Raw genomic sequence first — 20,743 nt, 5'->3', positions numbered from 1 at the left:
CTACCGAGTTCTATGATGGTACACATAAAAAAACTGGGTGCTCGTATATTTATATGTGTCTTTTTGGCCCCATTTCACCCATACTTACGCCCAGTAAATTTTGAAACGATCCAGCAAACCAAATATTCACCTGGTAAAACAAAATCACCTAATTAATCATGCTCTTAAATTATTTATTTACCTGAAGGACCTTTAATCTGTTCGTGATCAAATAAACTCTACGAAAGTTTAATTTGTGGTGGCTTAACGGGACGGTGTTATCATAGTAACATTGTCCTGTTTTAATGCAGGTATTGATGAAAACTTTTGACATTTGGTTCTATTCATGGTCTGTGTAAGAGAACTAAGTAGGCAGTGGGTTGAAAAAGAAAATCAACATCCGATTTGGTCTTTCAGAAGGAGTTCTTTTTGGACCTTTTTATATCTGTTGAATTATCATTAGTGATAGACAAAATTTCTAAGAAAAAATTCTCAAGATATTTTAAGAAGTAAGACAGGGTTGAGTTAAACTGCTACCAAGCGTGATTATAATCATATTTTTCGTAATTATTCTACGATTTTAAATAATTATAATCATTAGGATGTATTAAACATTCATGAGATTTTCTATGAAAATAAGAACAAGTTACAAGGCGGAAAAAAAACATTTTAAGTTAATAAGTTGGAGTAGCCATATTTAAAAAAAAATTCTAAGTAGATATAAAATACTTGTCACACTAATTTTTTTTGTGAATGTAACAGAAAAATTAATGTAAAACCACATATATTTTTGTATTTGTACATTTACATGAAAATATCTATGTCACTACAAAATAGTGTTTGCTGTAACTATGGTTTCAGATTCTTACCCTTGAATTAATGCATTGTGTTTTATCAGTACATCCAGTTGTTTCAAGTTAATTGTAAACCGTTTCCTGAATAGCTTTCCGGTATTAACTTTGTGCATAAAAAGCACAGTAAAACAAAATAAAGTTCAAGTATTAAAAATTCAATTATATTTTAATAATTTAAAGATAGCTTACATATGAATGCAGATTACAGATGCAAACGGCTGAACTATGACGAAAGGCCCTTCAATAAGGGAAGTGAATCGGAAGTGGAAGACAAGGATCACCACAGATGCAGAAAAATAAATTTAAATCCCACGTTGTACTGCTTCCACTCCTTTCTAGCACAAAGTATTAAAATATAAAATGAGGCGCCAATTTTCATTAGAAATAGTATTATCTTGAAAAACTATTTCATATATGCAATTTGCAACTTTGTGTTGCACGAAGTTGCAATATCTTTCTTGTAATATTACATTTACCTGATGATCTTTCTATAGCTAAATGACTCTCTTCGGAAATAGTTTAAACTATGTTTTGTTAAACCAGATGAGCACAAGAAATCACAGCAGATATGTCGTTCTGAAGTGCTAAGGAAACCTGTTTAGTTTGATTTAGAAATAACTTCGGTTGAAACGTGTTTAGAATACAAGCAACCATTCCCGAATTAAACATATTACAATGAAGTATCGTCAGTAGTTTATTTCAGTGTGATTACAATCTTCTTCTTATTTTGAACACTGCAATTTAGGCTTACTGCTTTGGACTTAGAAAAAAATAAATAAAATTTCTTATTTCTTCAACTATTTAATACAAAAGACACACAAATGCTTTTTATAAATATCTAGAAATTAGAAAATATAGATTTAAGTAAAGCATTTGGGAACGCCTCTGGTTTTCAATAACATTAAGTGAAAAATGTTTGAACATAATTTACTATTATAAAGTCGTTTTTATTGCATGTGAGCCCTTGTAAAAAAATATAATAAAAAAGAACTAGGTCTTCGAAGAAAAAAGATTTAGAATGATTAAACTTTAAAATGATATAAAAAATGTGAACGATAATGAAAATAAATGTGCTAGATTAGTCTTTTCTTGCCGCCTCCCTTTTTCCAAACTTTCATTTGTGTGATTTTATTTTCGTTCGAGTGATGAGATAAAAAAAGCCAAAAAGGGGTTGTAACCGAAAAAAAACATGGGCGCAGGTGGTATAAAAACAGCAGGATCGTATAACGTTATATCTGCTACGCCTTTTTTTCTAAAATTATCATAAATTTCAATTAGGGGAAAATGCTCGTATCTCGGCACCACAAGATGTATTTTCACCAGTTATAAGAAGCGTAGTGTAAGGATAATTACGGTGTGAGATTCGGATTTATTCCGAAAAATACAGTAGGTACTAGAAACAATATTTCATTGGTACGAATTAGAGTTTAGTAAAAAATCACGAAGCAATTTTGCATTGTTTTATTATAGAAATGGCGTATGGTGATAACCCTGCACTCGATAAAATTTTGTTTTCCTGAACAATATAGGCCTATTTATATGACTAGGAAAAACAAATATAAACAGTTGATTCAAACAAATATTTTGCAATAGGAAAAATTTTTCTGACCAAACAAAAGGGTTTCGTCAAGACAAATGCATATTTTATAAGTTGCACAAAGTCACATTTGGTAAGACCATCACAATATTTTGTTACAGCATAAATATATTCGTTTCGCTGTTCACAAACAATTATTTATTTTTATTGAAAAATCCTTTTTTCTTTCGGTGTGGAGGCGTAACAACACCACCTAGTGGCAGACTGCTGAACTGGGTACGTGAATGAATGGATTAACGAATGTGAAAATAAATTATGGTTGAATAACGGGTAAAATAGTCGTTCAAATCGTTTCATTAGAGGTAATGACGGGCGATGAAATGAAAATGGTACATTGGCGAAATGCACGGGCGAGAGAAACCCACCAGCTCGTAGCAACGTCCGCCTCGTTTCCCACTTGCAAAGGAAATCGAATACGAATTGCTTTGTTGGGAAATGAGTATTCTGACCATTCTGCCTCAGAAACTACAGTTATACAGAATAGCTTAATATACTCGTCACCATATCTAGCTATAGCTATAGAGAATATCTTGAAATACTCTTAACCATACGCAACGATTTTGCCCATATATTTAAAGAAAAATTTATAAATATTTAATTACGTAGAATGCAAATAAAAATGAAACAATGTGTGAACTTTTTTTCTAAAACCTTGGCTAACTTATCCAAGTACGCAGGATACGATATAACCTTAACTTAATTGGGAGAATAAAAACGTGATACGGATGCCTATTAAATGATATAATGACCAAATTGATTTTTACAATTTTAATTAAAAATATATAGCTGGAGAAGAATAAACCGATACTAACGCCTATCATGTCAACTAGTATTATTTTATCAAACGTTTCAGATTTTCCTCACTCTAAGAGCTGGTGGGTTCTGTCGTTTCCCGAAACATTTATTCCATCAGTGCTTCAGTCTCATCCCTTTATCCCTCATCATGCACTGTCATTTTTTTGTAAATGGAACATAATTATTCATTAAAGACTACAGGTATTAATAAATTTATACCTGTACATGAAAACAACTGCATCACTACAAAATAGTTCTCTTAGTAATACTGGATTCGGAATATTACCCGGGCATTTATGTTTTATTTTGCCACAGTTCCTCCAAAAGTTTAAGTTATTTTCAAACTATCCAATATTAACTGCGCGCACAATAAGAATAATAACAGTCCAATTATTTAATATTCGATATTATTTTCCATGGTTTAAAAAATTATGCTTTAATGAAACATAAATTAAAATATAAAATTACGCTCCAATTGTCGTTAGAAATACTCAGTATTATCTCGATAAACGTATGTTATATAATTATGCAAAAACAGCCACAGCCATATTTTGTACAACTATTTACAATAGGCTATCATTCCTGAAGTATCGCAATCTTTTTCTTGGCAACAGGTTTCCAAAAAAATATTTTATAAAAGTACAGACAATTTCTTGTATTGGTCTGATGAACCTCGTGTGATAAAATTTTAGGCCCTAATTCATTCATTAATTTATTTTCCGTTAAGGTCACATCGTCATATTAAGCTTGATTTAGTTGTCAGTACTGTAACATTGAATTAAAAATATTTTCCGAAGGGAAAAATATACGTCAGAAGTAGTATACAAATGGGCATACTGGCACTGGCGCTGGCGCGTGGTGCCGGTGCCGGTGTCCGCCATCTTGGATTGTGACGCCACGGCGGCCATCTTGGAGGAGTGTAACGGGACACAGCGTAACGGGACAAGTTTGACCTTGACCTTTGACCCTCAAAATTTGCCAAAATTGGGCAAAAATTGCCCAAAATTCCTCAAAATTCGCCAAAATTTCCATTTCTGTGCAAAAAAATTCTGCCAAAAAATCTCAAAAAATTCCACAATTCAAAAATTCCCGTTTTCGAGAGAAAAATTCCCGTTTCGAGGGAAAATTTCCCGTTTTTAGTCCTTAAAAATCCCAGCGGCTAGAAATGTCCATATGTAGGCTTAAGCATCCATGTCTACAGCCTACGATAAGCCTCTGACGTCATCATGGATTATGACGTCACCGTTGAAATTTTCGTTACGGCCGCCATCTTTAACTTTTTTATTTATTATCCGATTTTAATGAAAAAAAAATTAAAATTTATAAAAAAATTCACTTAATAAAATTTAATGAAAAATATTTAAAAAACATACATTTACGACACGGAGTTCGAAGTCCTCGGTTCGAACCCGGTGAGGGCAAAAAAATTAAAAATAACGACCGATCCTTCCCCTGTGGTGGGTGCTGGCAGACTGACTCCCACCACTTATTTCACCTAGTATGACGTCATGTCCGCCATCTTGTCTTCGATGCTGGAAGCCATCATCATTGTATCGTCGGCTAGAGTGCGCTGATGACATGTTAGTTTAATTCTTATCCGCTAGAGTGCAATAATCAATTATTGCTGTGACACTCGCCATCTTGAAATTCGGCCGCCATCTTGAAAATCCGTAATTATTTAGCTAGAAATTCGGGAAAAGTTCCAAAATTCATTAAATAAATCACTCATTAATTTACATATTGATTCGAGACTCGGTTCGATACCTGAACGATACAAATAATCTTAATTTTTATGTAAAAATACCTAAAAAATTACAGGTTTGAGAAAATAAAAACACCGCAAGTTCTTTTACAAACATAATATTTATTACATAATTTCTATTTTACTACAGGATCACCTGCGAAGGTTAGCAATCTTACAAACATTTAGGTCCGCATTGGCGTGAAATGACTAATTCTTAGCTCCAATCGGTTTATACAAGACAGAGTCCAACCAGATCCTTTACAGACATAGTCCTCCTCTTCTTGACAGAGTTTCTGGATACCTTGTTTAACAGTTTGCTTGACATCGTTAGAACTGTAAATTACTGCAGCCATGTCTTGAATGCACACTTCTTCACTTTGTCATCGAATGGATAAGGCTTTCCATATATACAGTCCAACCACAAGTTATATTTCAAAGGTCCGTTTGTTGCTACGTCATCAGTAAGCTGATTGATTATGTCCTGTTTGATATCATCAAGAAAATTACAAATATCCTTCGACTCACATAACGTACTTGGATAATAGTAGTCTTTCAATGTTCCACGAAATGCAGACTGCGCCAAGTAGAAGCCATTATCGTTCACTTGTAATGCTCCGATCACAGTCTTAGGTTTATTTTCATGTTCAGATGCCACAGTAATCGGTTGCTGCACATCGGTTTTTTTACTTGTACGCTCACGAGTCACCAATCTAAACTCAGGAGTCGTAATTGCTGCAGGTAGTTCTGCAGTAGGCGCACGGACTTCACCTTTACAGTTTATCGCATGTCGATGCAAATTATCAATTCGAGTAAACCATTTATGACACTCGTCACAGCGAAACTTCATGCGAGAAGGATTCTTCGTACATTTACTCCTCTCATGTCTCCGTACATCATGTGCAAATGCAAACGACATGTCGCAGTAGCCACAAGGATGCCTAGTTGAAGACAATCCCGAACCAGATGTCGCTGTTACTGCAACTGTACCATTTCCAGGCATACTCTTATGCACATCAGTAGTATGTAAATGGGCATACTAGATCAGGGTTTAGGGTGTGGTGCCGGTGCCGGCGTCCGCCATCTTGGATTTGTGACGTCACGGCGGCAAAAATTCCTCAAAATTCCTCAAAAATGACTCAAAATTTCCCGTTTTAAGAAAAAATTTCCCGTTTTCGAGGGATAAATTCCCGTTTCGAGGGAAAATTTCCCGTTTATTTCCTTAAAAATCCCAACGGCTAGAAATGTCCTGATAGAGGCTTAAGAATCCTTAACTCAAGCCTCAGTTAAGCCTCTATCAGGATGTGACCTTGACCTTTGACCTTGACCCCGACGGCCATCTTGGATCCGCCATCTTGGATGACGTCATTTCGTTTTCTAGAAAATTCCGGCATTGTGTTATCCGACATTTTGAATTATGACGTCACCGTTGCAATTTTCGTTACGGCAGCCATCTTTAAATTTATTATCCGATTTTAATGAAAAAAATTAAAAAAATATAAAATTTTTTTTAATAATATAAAATTTAATAAAATATTTATAAAAAACAAACATTAACGACACGGAGCTCGGAGTCCTCGGTTCGAACGCGACAGAGGCAAAAAAATTAAAAAATGACGACCGATCCTACCCCCGCGGTGGACGTAGGCATACTGACTCCCTCCACTTTTTTTTCAAAGCATATATATATATCGTCAGGTAGTATGACGTCATGTCCGCCATCTTGTCCTCGTCTGCTGGAAGCCATCATCAGTGTATCGTCGGCGAGAGTGCGCTGACACCATGTTAGTTTAATTCTTATCCGCTAGAGTGCAGTAATCATTTATTATTGCTGTGACACCCGACATCTTGTCATTTGGCCGCCATCTTGAAAATCCATAATTATTTAGCTAGAAATTCGGGAAAAATTCCAAAATTCATTAAATAAATTTGTAATCTATATACTGATCGATTAGGTCGACTAAGGTCCTTGGTACGATCTAGGACGATGCAAAAAAATTAAATATAACATCAATTTAACATAATAGTAACAGGTTCGAGGAATTAAACACCACAAGTTCTTTTACAAACATAATATTTATTACATAATTTCTATTCTACTACATGATCATTTGCGAAAGCCAGCAATCTTATAATCATTTAGTTCCGCAGCGGTGTGAAATGACTAATTCTTAGCTCCAATCGGTTTATACTAGACAGAGTCCAGCCAGAACCTTTACAGACATAGTCCACCTCTTCTTGACAGAGTTTCTGGATACCGTTTTTAACAGTTTGCTTCACATCGTTAGAACTGTAAATTACTGCAGCCGATGTCTTGAATGCACACTTCTTCACTTTGTCATCGAACGGATATGGCTTTCCATATATACAGTCCAACCACAAGTTATATTTCAAAGGTCCGTTTGTTGCTACATCATCAGTAAGCTGATTGATTATGTCCTCTCTGATATCATCAAGAAAATTACAAATGTCCTTCGACTCACCTAACGTATTTAAATAATAGTAGTCTTTCAATGTTCCACGAAATGCAGACTGCACCAAGTAGAAGCCATTATCGTTCACTTGTAATGCTCCGAACACAGTCTTAGGTTTAGTTCCATGTTCAGACGTCATACCAATCGGTTGCTGCACATCGGTTTTTTTGGTTGTACGCTTTCATGTCTCCAATCTAAAGCGAGGAGTCGAAATTTCTGCAGGTAGTTCAGCAGTAGGAGCACAGACTCCACCTTTACATTTTTTCGCATGATGTCGCAAACTGTCAATTCGAGTAAACCATTTAAGGCACTCATCACATCGAAACTTCATGCGAGAAGGATTCTTCGTGCATTTGCTCCGCTCATGTCTTCGTGCATCATGGGAAAATGCGAACGACGTATCACAGTAGCTGCAAGGATACCGTGGTGATGAAGACGATCCTTTCAGACCCGATCCAGATACTGACGTTGCCGCAGTTGCACCATCTCCAGGCATACTCTTATGAACATCAATGCATCGTTGTTGCGCCGAAACCTTTACTTTCTGCCGAACAGCAGGACCTTTGCATGCCTTCATGTGCGTTTTCATATTATCTTTTCTGGCAAACTGCTTATGACATTTCTCGCAAACAAACATTTTACGATATAGGTTCTTGGCACATTCGCTCCTCTCGTGTCGCCGAACATTGCTGTTGTTTGAGAAAATCTTGTCGCAGTAACAGCACCGATGTTCGCTAGTTGTCAAATCAGCATCCATTGAAGTCTCCATTGATGGCGAACCAGCGTTCGCCGAGTTTCCCTGTGCAGACAGCACTAGCAGCATTAAAGTCTCTTCTGCTGGCGGTACCACGTCTGTTGAAGTCTCCTCCAGTGTTGACATCGACGTTGCCAACGGGATCTGCTCCACCATCGTCGACGCTGACGTCATGGTTCCCGCAGTCGATGGTACAACCTCCATTGAGTTCGTCGTTAAAGTCGGTAAAGATGCCATCGAGTTCGCAAGAACAGGTAATTACGTGATTAATGCACAAGAAGAAACAAACTAGGTGATCCTTACACCGACGACGTCAGTAACAAACTAAGCATCCTGTTGTCTAGAGCTCGCTTATATATACATGCACCGTATGGAACAATACGCTAGTCAAATCAAGAACCATTTACAATAATACTAGAGTCAAAACAACATTAAAAATAGAAGGACCATCAACGAAAAGGCAGCACATTTGGAAGCACCGACAACGAAAAGGCAGCACATTTGGAAGCACCGACAACGAAAAGGCAGCACATTTGGAAGCACCGACAACGTAAAGGCAGCACATTTGGAAGCACCGACTACGAAAAGGCAGCACATTTGGAAGCACCGTCATCGAAAACGCAGCACATTTGGAAGCATTGTCAACGTAAAGGCAGCACATTTGGAAGCACCCACAACGTAAAGGCAGCACATTTGGAAGCACCGACAACGAAAAGGCAGCACATTTGGAAGCACCGACAACGAAAAGGCAGCACATTTGGAAGCACCGACAACGAAAAGGCAGCACATTTGGAAGCACCGTCATCGAAAAGGCAGCACATTTGGAAGCATTGTCAACGTAAAGGCAGCACATTTGGAAGCACCCACAACGTAAAGGCAGCACATTTGGAAGCACCGACAACGAAAAGGCAGCACATTTGGAAGCACCGACAACGAAAAGGCAGCACATTTGGAAGCACCGACTACGAAAAGGCAGCACATTTGGAAGCACCGACTACGAAAAGGCAGCACATTTGGAAGCACCGACAACGAAAAGGCAGCACATTTGGAAGCACCGACAACGTAAAGGCAGCACATTTGAAAGCACCGACAACGAAAAGGCAGCACATTTGGAAGCACCGACAACGAAAAGGCAGCACATTTGGAAGCACCGACAGCGAAAAGGCAGCACATTTGGAAGCACCGACAACGAAAAGGCAGCACATTTGGAAGCACCGCCAACGAAAAGGCAGCACCTTTTGGATGCATCATCGAATAAGGAAGCACATTTGGAAGCTCCATCAACTAAAAAAGGCAAAAAGGAAGCACAAGTTACGAGATCTAAGTCTTAGTAAGAAATCATAATACAAGAAATAAAAACATTACATTCTTATAATTTAAATTATTTATTTTATTGCTTTACATTATACAAATGCAAGTAAAACAAGTCAATATTGTATGTAGCCAGCATTCCTCAGTTCCTTGAGTATGAAGGATATTTCTTTGATGCACGAATAGTTTCCTGCACAAAGCGAACCATGTAGAAGTCTTAGCCGGTCAACCAATATGTTTGGATCTTTCCATGATGTGTAATCATTCTCTTCTACCACCATCTTCCTTGCACCTTTATAATAAATATTATGATCTCTGGTGTCTTCCGTTTTACCACCAACCTCAGGGTTACTTTCATGTTGGAGACGGTGATCATCACAAGCTTGATCAGATTTATTTAATATATCACGTCGTTTCCATCGTTTCGGTCTCAGGACACCGCCACATTCTTCGATCTTGGCAGCCTTAGGTGCTTCATCATAGTCTATGTCTTTGTCAACAGCCTCAGAGTCACTGTAACAATCACCGTAGAAGGAATCGTTTTCACCCAATTTACCGTAATAATTCGATGTTGATGATTTTGAAGTGTCTTCATCGTCTTCATGCTTCCTTTTTAGGAGTCCATCATTTTTACAAAGTAGGAAAGATCTACTTGAATTCGGCTGGAATATATTCTCACTTTTCACGTTAAGGATTCTTCCACTGTCTTCATTCTTCCATAAATCATCAACCTTCTTCAATTTAAGTTCTTTGTCGAGATCGGAAGAGCCAAGAAAATTATTGTCGTAATGCAGATCACTCTTCCTTAGGCTAGTAGATTCATCGTTGTCCTCTAGCTTGTACGCAGGCTTGGCGCTACAAGTTCTGCCATGTCTTTTTAGGCTCTCTCTCCGCGTAAACGACTTGCTACATCGAACACAACTTATCATATTGCGCAGTGGATTTTTAACACAGTCATTCTTCTCGTGTTGTCTTTTATTCTTTCTCAAGATAAACTCTTTGCTGCAAAACTTACACCTATGTTCTTTCGATACAGCGCCAGATCCCAAATCGGAATTCATATTAGTTACTGAGACTAATGCCAGATACCAATTGAGTGTTTTAAATTAGATCCATTACTTAAATAGAATTTTTTTCATATTTCATCAGCGAGAATTAATATATCTCATGCAAAAGTACTTAATGCATGTAGTTCTGCTTTTCAACAACAGATGTCGCCACATGTTGCTTGCAGGTAAATAATATTTAGTTATTTTATGCGGGATGCGGGATGCTCACTATCGATCGCAAAAGAAGGATGGCTTCGATAGACTCCAAGGAAAAGGAAGTTCGTCTTGCATGTTGGTGCTCCACAGATGTCTCATGGCGTAATATTAATTTGACTGAGTAATGATATTTGTTAATTCCACCTGATAAAAATATTGCAAGTTTTGATTTAGTAGCAGAAATTATCGAATTAAATGTAACTCCAAATAAAATGACATGTCTCATTAGAACAAAAAAAAAATCTATGCAGAGAGCGGTTTCTCAGAATAGTCAGAAACACTTGAAGAAACCACAGGAATGATTGCAAGAACACGGGAAAAACCATCAAAATATTGTCAAGAATAATCAGGAGCACACTGAGGAAACCACCATAATATTAACAATAATAATCGGAAGCGCACGGAGAAAACCATCATAATATTGACCAGATTAATCGGAAGCACACAGAGAAAACCACCACATGTTTTCTTTGATATCATAAAATTACAAGAAAAAATATTTAAAAATAAAAATAAATTAATAAAAAATTTACAAAAATTAAAAAATGCATAAACATTTTTCTGCTAGCTTGTAAACTTATCATTGTTGAGCAAAGATAGAGTTCTTGTACAAGCCAGAAATTTATGCATTTTTTAATTTTTGTAAATTTTTTATTAATTTATTTTTATTTTTAAATATTTTTTCTTGTAATTTTATGATATCAAAGAAAACATGTGGTGGTTTTCTCTGTGTGCTTCCGATTAATCTGGTCATTATTATGATGGTTTTCTCCGTGCGCTTCCGATTATTATTGTTAATATTATGGTGGTTTCCTCAGTGTGCTCCTGATTATTCTTGACAATATTTTGATGGTTTTTCCCGTGTTCTTGCAATCATTCCTGTGGTTTCTTCAAGTGTTTCTGACTATTCTGAGGAACCGCTCTCTGCATGGATTTTTTTTGTCTAATGAGACATGTCATTTTATTTGGAGTTACATTTAATTCGATAATTTCTGCTACTAAATCAAAACTTGCAATATTTTTATCAGGTGGAATTAACAAATATCATTACTCAGTCAAATTAATATTACGCCATGAGACATCTGTGGAGCACCAACATGCAAGACGAACTTCCTTTTCCTTGGAGTCTAGCGAAGCCATCCTTCTTTTGCGATCGTTAGTGAGCATCACGCATCCCGCATAAAATAACTAAATATTATTTACCTGCAAGCAACATGTGGCGTCATCTGTTGTTGAAAAGCAGAACTACATGCATAAAGTACTTTTGCATGTGATATATTAATTCTCGCTGATGAAATATGAAAAAATTTCTATTTAAGTATTAGATCTAATTTAAAAACACTCAGTTGGTATCTGACATTAGTCTCAGTAACTAATATGAATTCCGATTTGGGATCTGACGCTGTATCGAAAGAACATAGGTGTAAGTTTTGCAGTAAAGAGTTTATCATGAGAAAGAATAAAAGACAACACGAGAAGAATGACTGTGTTAAAAATCCACTGCGCAATATGATAAGTTGTGTTCGATGTAGCAAGTCGTTTACGCGGAGAGAGAGCCTAAAAAGACATGGCAGAACTTGTAGCGCCAAGCCTGCGTACAAGCTATAGGACAACGATGAATCTACTAGCCTAAGGAAGAGTGATCTGCATTACGACAATAATTTTCTTGGCTCTTCCGATCTCGACAAAGAACTTAAATTGAAGGAGATTGATGATTTACGGAAGAATGAAGACAATGGAAGAATCCTTAACGTGAAAAGTGAGAATATATTCCAGCCGAATTCAAGTAGATCTCTCCTACTTTGTAAAAATGATGGACTCCTAATAAGGAAGCATGAAGACGATGAAGACACTTCAACATCATCAACATCGAATTATTACGGTAAATTGGGTGAAGACGATTCCTTCTACGGTGATTGTTACAGTGACTCTGAGGCTGTTGACAAAGACATAGACTATGATGAAGCACCTAAGGCTGCCAAGATCGAAGAATGTGGCGGTGTCCTGAGACCGAAACGATGGAAACGACGTGATATATTAAATAAATCTGATCAAGCTTGTGATGATCACCGTCTCCAACATGAAAGTAACCCTGAGGTTGGTGGTAAAATGGAAGACACCAGAGATCATAATATTTATTATAAAGGTGCAAGGAAGATGGTGGTAGAAGAGAATGATTACACATCATGGAAAGATCCAAACATATTGGTTGACCGGCTAAGACTTCTACATGGTTCGCTTTGTGCAGGAAACTATTCGTGCATCAAAGAAATATCCTTCATACTCAAGGAACTGAGGAATGCTGGCTACATACAATATTGACTTGTTTTACTTGCATTTGTATAATGTAAAGCAATAAAATAAATAATTTAAATTATAAGAATGTAATGTTTTTATTTCTTGTATTATGATTTCTTACTAAGACTTAGATCTCGTAACTTGTGCTTCCTTTTTGCCTTTTTTAGTTGATGGAGCTTCCAAATGTGCTTCCTTATTCGATGGTGCTTCCAAAATGTGCTGCCTTTATGATGGTGCATCCCAAAATGTGCTGCCTTTTCGTTGTCGGTGCTTCCAAATGTGCTGCCTTTTCGTTGTCGGTGCTTCCAAATGTGCTGCCTTTTCGTTGTCGGTGCTTCCAAATGTGCTGCCTTTTCGTAGTCGGTGCTTCCATATGTGCTGCCTTTTCGTTGTCGGTGCTGCCAAATGTGCTGCCTTTTCGTTGTCGGTGCTGCCAAATGTGCTGCCTTTTCGTTGTCGGTGCTTCCAAATGTGCTGCCTTTTCGTTGTCGGTGCTTCCAAATGTGCTGCCTTTTCGTTGTCGGTGCTTCCAAATGTCCTGCCTTTTCGTTGTCGGTGCTTCCAAATGTGCTGCCTTTTCGTTGTGGGTGCTTCCAAATGTGCTGCCTTTTCGTTGTCGGTGCTTCCAAATGTGCTGCCTTTTCGTTGTCGGTGCTTCCAAATGTGCTGCCTTTTCGTTGTCGGTGCTTCCAAATGTGCTGCCTTTTCGTTGTCGGTGTTTCCAAATGATCTGTCTTTTCGTTGTCGGTGCTTCCAAATGTGCTGCCTTTTCGTTGTCGGTGCTTCCAAATGATCTGCCTTTTCGTTGTCGGTGCTTCCAAATGTGCTGCCTTTTCGTTGTCGGTGCTTCCAAATGATCTGCCTTTTCGTTGTCGGTGCTTCCAGAATGTGCTTCCTTTTTGTTGATGGAGCTTCTATTTTTTAAATGTTGTTTTGACTCTAGTATTATAATAAATTGTTCTTGATTTGACTAGCGTATTATTCCATACGGTGCATGTATATAAGCGAGTCCTAGACAGCAGGACGCTCAGTTTTGTTACTGACGTCGGCAGTGTAAGGATCACCTAGTTTGTTTAATCTGGAGCATAAATCGCGTAATTACCTGTTCTTGCGAACTCGATGGCATCTTTACCGACTTTAACGTTGAACTCGGAGGTTGTACCATCGTATACGGGAACCTTGACGACAGCTACGACGGAGAAGGAGTAGATCCCGTTGGCAACGATGACGTCAACATTGGAGGAGATTTCAACAGACGTGATACCACCAAAAGAAGAGACTTTAATGCCGGTAGTGCTGGCTGTACAGGAACCCTCGACGAACGCTGTTTCGCCCTCGATGGAGACTTCAATGGATGGCGAATCGTCAACAACTAACGAACATCGATGTCGTTACTGTGACAAGATTTTCTCAAACGTCAGTAATGCTCGTCGACACGAGAAGAGAGAATGTTCCAAGAACCCTTATCGTAAAATGTTTGGTTGTATTAAGTGTCGCAAGCAATTTACAAGAAATGTTAATTTGAAGCATCACTTGGAGACATGTAAAGGTCCTGCAGTGCGGCAGAAAGTAAAGGTTTCTATACAACAACGATGCATTGATGTGCATAAGAGTATGCCTGGAAATGGTACAGTTGCAGTAACAGCGACATCTGGTTCGGGATTGTCTTCAACTAGGCATCCTTGTGGCTACTGCGACATGTCGTTTGCATTTGCACATGATGTACGGAGACATGAGAGGAGTAAATGTACGAAGAATCCTTCTCGCATGAAGTTTCGCTGTGACGAGTGTCATAAATGGTTTACTCGAATTGATAATTTGCGTCGACATGCGATAAACTGTAAAGGTGAAGTCCGTGCGCCTACTGCAGAACTACCTGCAGCAATTACGACTCCTGAGTTTAGATTGGTGACTCGTGAGCGTACAAGTAAAAAAACCGATGTGCAGCAACCGATTACTGTGGCATCTGAACATGAAAATAAACCTAAGACTGTGATCGGAGCATTACAAGTGAACAATAATGGCTTCTACTTGGCGCAGTCTGCATTTCGTGGAACATTGAAAGACTACTATTATCCAAGTACGTTAAGTGAGTCGAAGGATATTTGTAATTTTCTTGATGATATCAAACAGGACATAATCAATCAGCTTACTGATGACGTAGCAACAAACGGACCTTTGAAATATAACTTGTGGTTGGACTGTATATATGGAAAGCCTTATCCATTCGATGACAAAGTGAAGAAGTGTGCATTCAAGACATGGCTGCAGTAATTTACAGTTCTAACGATGTCAAGCAAACTGTTAAACAAGGTATCCAGAAACTCTGTCAAGAAGAGGAGGACTATGTCTGTAAAGGATCTGGTTGGACTCTGTCTTGTATAAACCGATTGGAGCTAAGAATTAGTCATTTCACGCCAATGCGGACCTAAATGTTTGTAAGATTGCTAACCTTCGCAGGTGATCCTGTAGTAAAATAGAAATTATGTAATAAATATTATGTTTGTAAAAGAACTTGCGGTGTTTTTATTTTCTCAAACCTGTAATTTTTTAGGTATTTTTACATAAAAATTAAGATTATTTGTATCGTTCAGGTATCGAACCGAGTCTCGAATCAATATGTAAATTAATGAGTGATTTATTTAATGAATTTTGGAACTTTTCCCGAATTTCTAGCTAAATAATTACGGATTTTCAAGATGGCGGCCGAATTTCAAGATGGCGAGTGTCACAGCAATAATTGATTATTGCACTCTAGCGGATAAGAATTAAACTAACATGTCATCAGCGCACTCTAGCCGACGATACAATGATGATGGCTTCCAGCATCGAAGACAAGATGGCGGACATGACGTCATACTAGGTGAAATAAGTGGTGGGAGTCAGTCTGCCAGCACCCACCACAGGGGAAGGATCGGTCGTCATTTTTAATTTTTTTGCCCTCACCGGGTTCGAACCGAGGACTACGAACTCCGTGTCGTAAATGAATGTTTTTTTAAATATTTTTCATTAAATTTTATTAAGTGAATTTTTTTATAAATTTTAATTTTTTTTCATTAAAATCGGATAATAAATAAAAAAGTTAAAGATGGCGGCCGTAACGAAAATTTCAACGTTGACGTCATAATCCATGATGACGTCAGAGGCTTATCGTAGGCTGTAGACATGGATGCTTAAGCCTACATATGGACATTTCTAGCCGCTGGGATTTTTAAGGACTAAAAACGGGAAATTTTCCCTCGAAACGGGAATTTTTCTCTCGAAAACGGGAATTTTTGAATTGTGGAATTTTTTGAGATTTTTTGGCAGAATTTTTTTGCACAGAAATGGAAATTTTGGCGAATTTTGAGGAATTTCGGGCAATTTTTGCCCAATTTTGGCAAATTTTGAGGGTCAAAGGTCAAGGTCAAACTTGTCCCGTTACGCTGTGTCCCGTTACACTCCTCCAAGATGGCCGCCGTGGCGTCACAATCCAAGATGGCGGACACCGGCACCGGCACCACGCGCCAGCGCCAGTGCCAGTATGCCCATTTGTATACTACTGTCAGATGTCTCATTGCCAATGATAGGGACCCTGGTGGCCTTATATGAAGGATTTTTAACGATAGTGGTAGCCAATACCGGAAACAAATAAAAATATGGCTACACGTTGGAAGCAAGTTTCTTGGTTTTGATGTCTGTCATAAGAGAATTTTTGTGTGAATTGTGTTCTAAATATTTTTTCTGTGATTATTATAACATTGATTAACTTACATTCTCAGTTTTAATTTAAGAGTAGTAATACGAGAACTTACTGTGTTCGAGTAATTTCCAAATCCTTTCTTCCCATTCTCTGAATAATGTATTATGACATGTTTTAACTTGAAACCACCTTTTACTTTTATTAATGTCAATGAGTTTTATTAATTCTCAAGCATCCTATATCTGAGAAACTTGAATTTAATATTTCTTAAAAGTATGTTTTTCTTACAATTAGGTAAAACAATGACTCATTTTTATACTATAAAATTTATTTATTTTTTAATGAATCGATTAAATGAAGTAATCGTTAAAATTTTGATTTTGTATTGACTTAAAACTGTAAATTTTTTTAACATATAACATCTTAAGTTGAGAAAAAAATTCTCTTTTCAAAATTGTTTTTTACATTGATATTCTTGATTGCAAACGCAGGTTTCAAACCGGGAGAAAACCAATACGTCTATTACGTTCAAAAGAGCCTGGTACTGTTCGTAAGGAAACAGATACTAACTTTGAGAGTGTTCCTGTGAGCTTCCTAGGAGATATTCAAATTAAAGTTGTAGCTGGCGCGCGAGAATGGAGAGAACGACTTTCTCAGTTGTTGGAAGAAAAAAAGGAGAGGGGTTGGTTGGGAAGGGGGTTTGAAGAAGAAAGAGAGGTTTGGCTTGAGGTAAAGTGGCGGAGAACAGGAAACAAGAAAACAACGAGACCAGAAGGAACTCCAAACAAGAAGTCGACCGTGCGGTGGCGTGCGCCTCGAGCGAGCGAGCTGTGAGATTTATCGCTTCCCTCATGCAGCATGGCACTAATTGTTCCCAGGCCCTGTGGAATACGTGTTGTCGTACAGAAAACAAAAATTAAGTTTCCATTGAAGTCGTGACAATATTGTGACTCTATAGTGGGAGAAATCAATACGTATTGCATGCTCGAGAATATTCAAATTGTCTCACAACTCACTTCAGAATAATTTATATAGCTATTTCAAATGGAACTAAATTAAGTTGATATGAAGACCTTGAAATAGAAGGATGAATTTTCAGAACTGTTAAGTGTTCTTAATGCCGTTAAAGAAACCGGTCATGGAAAAATATGTAGTTTGTAATTATTTTTTTAACAAGGTGAAAGTAAAATGAGTTGAAGAAATTAAGCTTTGATAATTATAAATAGTTACTTTTAAAATTTATACCACTAATTTGTTTCATTTAATACCATACATATTTCCTGTATATTTAGTTTTCATATTTATAACTATTTGTACTTTTTAACAAGTTTTCACGATTACTTTAATTTATCAGATTGTTTTTTGTGGCTAATTACACAAAATATAATGTTTTGATATATATATCTTGTTACTCGCTAAAGCTTATGAACCGTTCCTTTGAATGCTTGTCTGATTGAGGAAAGTGATACTCTATACCCGAAAAGGAACAACAGATGTGACTCTGTAAGGTGCCTTGCTTATTCTGTGGAGAGAGTATTATAACTGTAAAAACTAGGGCTGTCAACATAAAAAAAAATAATGTAAACAAATATTGGAAATGGAAAAAAAATTGTGTGACGGGCGAATGGCGAATATAGTAAAATATTAACAAACATATATTATAACGGAAAACCAAGATAGTATTGAATTTATTATTACAGTTTACATAAGTTAGACCACTCCAGCACTTTATGCAGAATGAGTATGAAAGGGGGGCCAAGAATAATCAAACTGATCGCTGCCAATACGTCGGACACAACAAAACAAAATTTCCAATATTAAAATTATGTTGGAAAAAAATGTCAAATTAAATTTATCTCAAGGTAATTATATTGTCTTCCGGCTAAATCACGTCATTAGGGCTCGAAATTTTATTATTCAAGACTTCTGGACCTGCGGTCGTAAAGTCATGTGTGATATCACAATGTCAACAAATAAAAATAAAAATTGTCCTTTAAGATTTATATCTCAAAACGTAGCTGTTTCCAAATGATAAACAATGTTACTCTTACATTTTTTCACTCAGATTATTATTTCGGCTTTAATCGAAAAAGCCTCACCTAGAGCTATAACGTTTTTACAATGGTTACCTGGTGATGCGCAGGGTCCAATTTCAATCAATCATATAATCCGCTATATTGTGCGGATTGGCGGAAATCTTACATCGGCAACTGCCGTGAAACGTCGCCGTTATTTTAACACTGTTTGTAAGCCTCGCACACGGAGTATTTCGGTCACTAAACTCCTGACGACCAGAGCTGTCGTCAGACCAAACGCACTTCCCAAGATGGGTCCAAACGTTCTCTCCCCCGGCATGCCTAGCGCCGGTCCTTCAAGCCAGGCGCCGCCGGCCTCGGGCCAAACCCCGGCCTCCGTTGCGTCTAACGTACAAAATTAAAAGAAACGGCCGAAGAAAAAGTGAATTAGAGTGGTTTTATGTAAAATAATCAGTTCTTAATTCATCAAAATAAATATACAATGTCTTTAGTAAATAAAACTGTTTTATAATAAAGGTAAACAAACACTTTAGATTGTTATTGCACACGTCTCGTTGCCAGGCGACGGTAAACGAAAAAGGTAGACAAACCACACGTGTCCGTGTCAGAACCTCTGTGATAAGGCCTATGATCACAATACATCACTAATAAGTCCTGAAAATGCTCGCATCCTTAGTTTATAAAAAAATATATTTATTATGAAAATAGTTTTTTAGTGCATATATGAAAAGTGAATGCGACACAGTAGCCTGTTAAGCCTTCATGTTTGGGCTTCAATTTGAGGGTTACGGGAGTGAACGCTAAAAGAAGTGAAGATCAGAGTAAGATTTAGCCTTTGGACTTAAGCGTAGACAATATTGTGCTTATTGGTATTTACTAAAATTTTTATATGCTTTATTAAACAGTTTTAATCCCTATTTAAACTAAAATAAATTACTTTTTCTTGTATTTAGTCTGTGAAAGTTCATTTTAAACATTATTATATGTATTTATGTGTTTATTTTTAAATTTGATAATGAGGAGGCAGATAAACATATTATTGGACGTGCACAACCAGGACATGGAAGTTGAAGAAAAATCCAAAAAAAAAAAAATTATACTGAGAAAAGTACCAATGACACGAAACTACTTATGTAAATTCTGGTCATTTTTTAAAGGTACAATATCCGTAAATTCTTCATGAATATTAACTTTAGGATCCAATTATATTCAAAGCCCCATTTGAGACTCACTATAACAATTCTAGCCTACTTCCGGACGAGCTAGAAACTCGAAAATTTTCACAGGAGATAGATGTCGACCAGTAACCGACAGAGAAAATTCGAAAATATTTAATTTAAATACCGAAAAAATTAAAAAACTATCAAAAATTTAACAAGCCAGGCCATCGTAGTACCTATTGTTTCCAGAGAAAAAATAGTTGTCATGGCAACATAATTGTTAGAGATGATGGGAAATCGTCTAAACGATATAGCTACAAATAATTCCTATAAACACATATATTGAAGACAAAACGCTATCAGATCTTAATGGTGACAAAACGCTAAAGCACTAACCTGCGAATTTCACGGCACCATTTTTCACGCTTGTTTTCACGCGGGGACAAATGTTGGTTGTTTGTTAACAATGGCCGTAGACTACAATAACACGTGAACACAGAAAAAACGTTGCTCTCCTGTGTGAGAGATATATTGTTCGCTACGGAAAGGTATTGAAAAAAAAAACATCGAGTCATCAAAGATTTAAGCTGAATGTTTTGTGCGTGTGCCATGTCTTACGAATATAACGTGCGTTTTTCTATAATGTTCACGTTGCTACTGAAAGAGAACATAGATTTAGGTTAAGATTATTTTACAAGTTAGAAATGAAAATGTCGGACGTTTGGTACACTAAATTGTTAAACATTTCGCATCCCGCTGAATGTTTCATGCAAATGTGTAACCTTACGAGATTTTTT

General features: G+C 37.0%; 1 long non-coding RNA gene across 1 annotated transcript in view; it reads left to right on the top strand.

The window, feature by feature from the left end:
• The window catches only part of LOC134541892 (uncharacterized), a 76,003-nt gene that overhangs the window by 30,658 nt on the left and 24,602 nt on the right, over window positions 1–20,743 (top strand). The window lies entirely within an intron of this gene.

The sequence above is a fragment of the Bacillus rossius genome (assembly GCF_032445375.1).
Source record: "Bacillus rossius redtenbacheri isolate Brsri chromosome 4 unlocalized genomic scaffold, Brsri_v3 Brsri_v3_scf4_2, whole genome shotgun sequence".
Classification (NCBI taxonomy): Eukaryota; Metazoa; Arthropoda; class Insecta; order Phasmatodea; family Bacillidae; genus Bacillus; species Bacillus rossius.
The sequence above is the reverse complement of the archived record's forward strand: the minus strand, read 5'-3'. Positions and strand labels throughout refer to the sequence as shown.